This window comes from Orycteropus afer, unplaced genomic scaffold (genome assembly GCF_000298275.1).
Source record: "Orycteropus afer afer isolate SDZICR_OR568_19922 unplaced genomic scaffold, OryAfe1.0 scaffold00133, whole genome shotgun sequence".
Lineage (NCBI taxonomy): Eukaryota > Metazoa > Chordata > Mammalia > Tubulidentata > Orycteropodidae > Orycteropus > Orycteropus afer.
In genome coordinates, this window is record NW_006921720.1 from 5,031,609 (window position 1) to 5,037,317 (window position 5,709).

At 36.3% G+C, this 5,709-nt stretch overlaps 1 protein-coding gene across 1 annotated transcript in view; it reads left to right on the forward strand.

Annotated features, from left to right (window-relative positions):
• RIMS1 (regulating synaptic membrane exocytosis 1) overlaps positions 1–5,709 on the forward strand; it is a 685,283-nt gene that overhangs the window by 118,073 nt on the left and 561,501 nt on the right. The window lies entirely within an intron of this gene.

Genomic DNA, 5,709 nt, shown 5'->3' on the forward strand with positions numbered 1-5,709 from the left:
AATCTTCACCCAAATCAAAATAAAATTAAAAAAATTAAAAAATAAAATATAAAAAAAATAAAAAAATAAAGACAGGCCTGATTGATGGTCATGGGCAGTTTCATCACATCCCGGCCTGACCCTGATTTACACTGATTAATGATAATGTAAGTGTTTCATATTGTCATACTGTTGTGTGGAGTTGGTGGGAAACCTATATGGGTTTATTTATGAAACGCCAGGAAAGGCCTTATAACCCTAAGAGTTTCCACCCCATTATCTTCTCACAATGCCAAAATTCTATTGTAATTCTGTTTTTTTGGGTGAATGTAATTAATAGCCATTATTTGTGTTGATTTAAAAGTTCCAATATATTTATTCAGTAAATACTGAAAGAGCATTTACTATGTGCTAGCCAGTGTTGTAGAACTAGAAATATAAAAATGGACAAAGGAAACAAAATCCCTGCCTTCATGGAGATTCTAATAATATTTTGAATTAGCTTCAACTAAAATTAGGAAATGTATAAGGACCTTGGGAGATGCTATGGGAATGGATATTAACTAGTTGATGGAGGAGGTGTGTTTTATTCTCCAAGAATAGGTGTAAAATAAGTGCTTACTAGGAAGTACCAGAACAACTGGGCCTTGAGCAGCATGAAAATGTGCCAGGTAGAGATTGTACCTACTACAGTGGGAAGAAAGGTTGGTCTCAAAACTATCCCTAGGTATCTGCCATAGGACCAGTACTAGTTCTGAAAAAGAGAGGAACAATCAGACATTAAAAAAAAAAAAAAAAAAAAACTTATGGAATAAAAATTTATTTCTCAAGTGTCTGTAGGATTGCTGGAGTGCTCCTGCAAGTCTCAGCTGGGCTTTTATCTTCAGGTTAGCTGGTTGGTGATGACATAGCCTGGGCTTGGCAAGGCTTTGACTTCAAGCTCCAGGGTCAATCCAGGTTGTAGAGCCATGTTTGTCTCATGGTGATGGCAGCTGAAGAGGGCAAACCCCAGTGCACAAGCACATTTCAAGCCCATTCTTGTATCACATCTACTAACATGCCATTGACCAAAGCAAGCAAATGGCAAAGGCCCAAATCAAAGCAAAGATAGTATACTTTAGCTGCTATTAGTCTAAAGCAAGTGGTATAGCTAACCTTGATAACAAAGTAGAGAAGTGGAGTAGGAGTGGAAGAGAGTGTATATTTTTGAGCACTAATGCAATCTACTAGAGAGGAGAAAAGAACTTTGTTAAGAGTAGAGAAGTGGGTCCTCTGATGTAGAATTTTCTATGAAAGCTGTCCAACATTCTGATTTATTTCTTATTATTTTTGCCATTATTTTATACCTTGCCATTACCACTGTTCTTTTCCCTTTCAAAATTCATTCCTTTCTTTGATATAAAAACATACTTACCTCTTAGAATAAAGGTACATTGAAATAATTTAGTGACTTCCAGCTGATTCTGCAGGATTCTCTAACCATTTAGGGCTGAGTTTCCAATGAGGAAGAAAGCCAAAGCAAATGCACCTGCTCTTCTATTGAAACCTTTGAGTTGCAGCAGCTCTAATAAGGACACAAGAATTACAGCTCTGAGACTATCTTTATGCTTCTCCCCACCTGAATAGACTGGTTATAGGAGTGTTGCTTTTTATACTGTTGCCTTCAATTAAGAACATTGTTTTCCACTATTCATGCATCTAGAAGAGGTTTAAAGAGGTTGAACATGTGGTGATGGGTATATACTTTCAGTTATTTAGATAATTTTTGAAGTGATAGGATAAGATGTGACTCATGGCCTTTTGCATTTTTCAGCATTTTTGTAATTAAAAAAGACCTCTTGGAAACTGCAACTAATCCTCAGGATTTCTTAAAAAATAAATGTCATTTGCCTTATAAAGCATATGGCATAGGCACATTTTCAGCACTACACAGAATGTAGACTGAATCCTTCAGAATATCAGTTTCAGGGTTTTTCTAATCATTAATGCTAGTATGAATTATAAGTAATGTTTGTGTGAAATACCAACCAAACAACCTATTGCTATTGTGTTAGCTCTGACTCATAGTGAGCTTATAGGACAGAGTAGAACTGTCCCAGAAGGTTTCCAAAGCTGCAGTCTTTATGGAAGTAGACTGCCACATCTTTTTCTTGTGGAGTGGCTGTGGGGTTTGAACCACCAACCTTTTAGTTAGCAGCCAAGCACTTAACCACTGAACCATCAGGATTTGTTTTGTCTGAGATACTGAATATTAATTTTATCTTTTACGTGTAATTTATAACAGGTAATTTTTTAAAATATATAGTGCTATGGCTTTTCTTTTCCCTGAACTCTTTGTATGTGTAATAATTCCTTTTGATGAAAATATTTCTACCTAGTGAACAACATCTAGGCTTTAAACTTCTTCCTTCAATACCACTGCTTCTTGATGATATGTCACTTACTGAAATAGATGAACATCGGCCAATTCTTTTTTGTACAGTGACTCTGTGTATTCCATCCTCTTTTGGTGCTTCTTCCTGCACCATTCAATATTTTGCCCATTTTGTTGTTGTTATGTGCTGTCGAGCCATGTCCGACTCATAGTGACCTTATGTACAACAGAATGAGACACTATCCAGTCCTGTGTCAGCCTCATGATCCCTGCCATACCTGAGCCCATTGCTGCAGCCACCATGTCAATCCATATTGTTGACGGCTTTCCCCTCTTTCGTTGACCCTCCGCTTTACCAAGCATGACATCCTTCTCCAGAGAATGGTCCTTTCTGACAACATGGCCAAAGTAGGTGAGATGAGGTCTGGCCAGTCTCACTTCAAAGGAGTATTCTGGCTGTACTTCTTCCAGGACAGATTTGTTAAAAGCAGTCCATGGTACTTTCAGCATTCTTCTCCAGCACCAGAATTCAAAAGCATCAATTCTTCTTTGGTCTTCCTTATTCATTGTCCAGCTGTCACATGCATATGAGGTGATAGAAAATACAATGGCTTGGATTGTTGTTGGATTAGGTGCATCTTAATCTTCAAGGAGGTCTTTGCTTTTCAGCACTTGAAAGAGGTCTTTTGCAACAGATTTGCCCAATGCAATATGTCTTTTAATGTCTTGACTGCTGCGTCCATTGATGTTGATTATAGAACCAAGTAATATGAAATCTTTGACAACTTCAATCTTTTCTCCATTTATCATATGCTGCTTATTGGTCCAGTGTGAGGATTTTTGTTTTCTTCATATTGAGGTGTAATCCATACTGCAGACCACAGTCATTAACCTTCATCAGTAAGTGCTCCAAGTCATCCTCACTTTCAGCAAGCAAACTTATGTCATCTGCATATCTCAGGTTGTTAATGAGCTTTCCTCCAATCCTGATGCCACATTCTTTGTCATATAGGCCAGCTTTTTGGATTATTTGCTCAGCATACAGATTGAATAAGTATGGTAAAAGGATACAACCTTGATGTACTCCCTTCTTGATTTTAAACCATGCAATATCCCCTTGTTCTGTTCAAGCAACAGCCTCCTGTTCTCTGCATTGGTTCCTTATGAGTACAATTAAGTGTTCTGGAATTCCCATTCTTCTCAATGTTATCCACAATTTGTTATGATTCACACAATTGAATGCCTTTACATAGTCAATAAAACACAAGGAAACATCTTTCTGGTATTCTTTGCTTTCAGTCAAGATCCATGTGACATCAGCTATGATATCCCCCACTCCATGTCCCCTTCTGAATCCTTCTTGCATTTCTGGAAGTTCTCTGTCAATATACTATTGCAACTTGAGGCTTGAATTTTTTCTTCAGTTCTTTCAGCTTGAAAATGAAAATCCTCACAACTGGACCAATAAGCAGTATCATGATAAATAGAGAAGAAATTAAAATTGTCAAAGATTTTGTATTACTTGGATCCACAATCAACATCCATGGAAGCAGCAGTGAAGAAATCAGACATCTTATTGCACTGGGCAAATCTGCTGCAGAAGACCTCTTTGAAATGCTGAAGAGCAAAGATGTCACTCTGAAGACATTCTTAACACAAGCCATGGTAATTTCAATTTTCTCATATGCTTGTGAATGAATAAGGAACACTGAAGAAGAGTTGATTCTTTTGAGTTGTGGTGTTGGTGAAGATTACTGAAAGTACCATAGACTGCCAGAAGAATGAAGAAATCTGTCCTGGAAGAAGTGCAGCTGGAATGTTCCTTGGAAGTGAGACTGGACAGACTTCATCTCACTTACTTTGGTCATGTTGTCAGAAGGGATCATTCCCTGGAGAAGGATATCATGCTTGGTAAAGTCAAAGGTCAGTGAAAAAGGAAAAGACCTTCAACAAGGTGGATTGTCACAATGGCTGCAACGGTAGGCTGAAGCCTAGCAAGCGTTCCGTTGTACATAGGGTCACTATGAGTTGGAGCCACTTTGATGACACCCAGCAACAAGAAGAAGGCTTTAAACTATATTTAACATTTATCCTGCTGATTATGACAATAGGTGAAGGAATAAATTGTTCTCTTTGGAAGAGTGTAATAATTTGACTTCATAGTTGTTTATTGGAATTATTATTTACCAAATCACATTACATGATAGTCAACTTGCAGGAACAATTTTGTTGTTAGGTGCCATCAAGTCTTTTCCAACTCATAGCGACCCCATGCACAGCAGAATGAAATAGGAAAGATAATATATCCTTAAATTATGAGAATTTTGCTTTCTTTCTTTGAGTAAGCAGTAATGTATCTTATTTTTTATTGACATAATTTACATATAATAAAATATATAGTTTGATGAATATTGAAAATTATATATGCCTGTGTTACCATAACTCCCCCTGAAAAGAGAGAAAAACATTTCTGTTTTCCCAGAAATGTCCTTTATGTCCTTTTCACATCAGTCTGTCTCACACATATATGCATACTTCTGACCAAGAAGAAACTATTTTCTGTCATTGTTGATTACTTTTTGTTCTCCAACTTTATAAAATTTGAAACACCGGTAGGAACTCTTGTATTTGGCTTCTTTTCTCAAAAAATATTTTTAATATTCCATACTGTTGCATGTATCAGAAGTTCATTCCATCATATGAATATTCTGTGATTTTTCAATCAGTTCTTTTACTGATGATGAATAACACTTAGATTTTTTTCAACTTTAGGCTACTATAAATAAGACTAATACAAATATTCTTATGCAAGTCTTTTTGTAAACATATGATTTCTTTCTCTTGTTAAATGCCTAGGAATATATTTCTGGGTCATAGGGTAGGTTTTTAGTATTTATTTGAAAGGGTTTATTTCAATACTCTGAATACAAGCCTGTAAGACATATGTAGTGCAAATATTTTCTCTCATTCTGTGGCTTGCATATTTGTGATTCATGGTGTGTTTAGGAAGCAAATTTAAAATTTTGATTAATTCCAATATTTAAATTTTTTTATCATTGGTAAGGGATCAGTAATTTAATTACTCAGGTTTGAAACTTAAAGTAATAATTCCAAAGTAAGGGTATAATTTGGAATTACATAGCAATAAAATTATGAATGAGCTGAATAGATGAAGGCAGTGTTTTATTTATCTTTTCTTGGCAATGTTCACATCTTTTTTTTGATTTGCTACTTAATTTAGTGTATAAGAGAAAACACCATCCTTTAGGAGCTCTGGTAGCATAGTGGCTAAGACACTTGCCTGCTAACCAGACGGCTGGCGGTTCAAACCCACCAGCCACTCCTCGGAAGGAAGG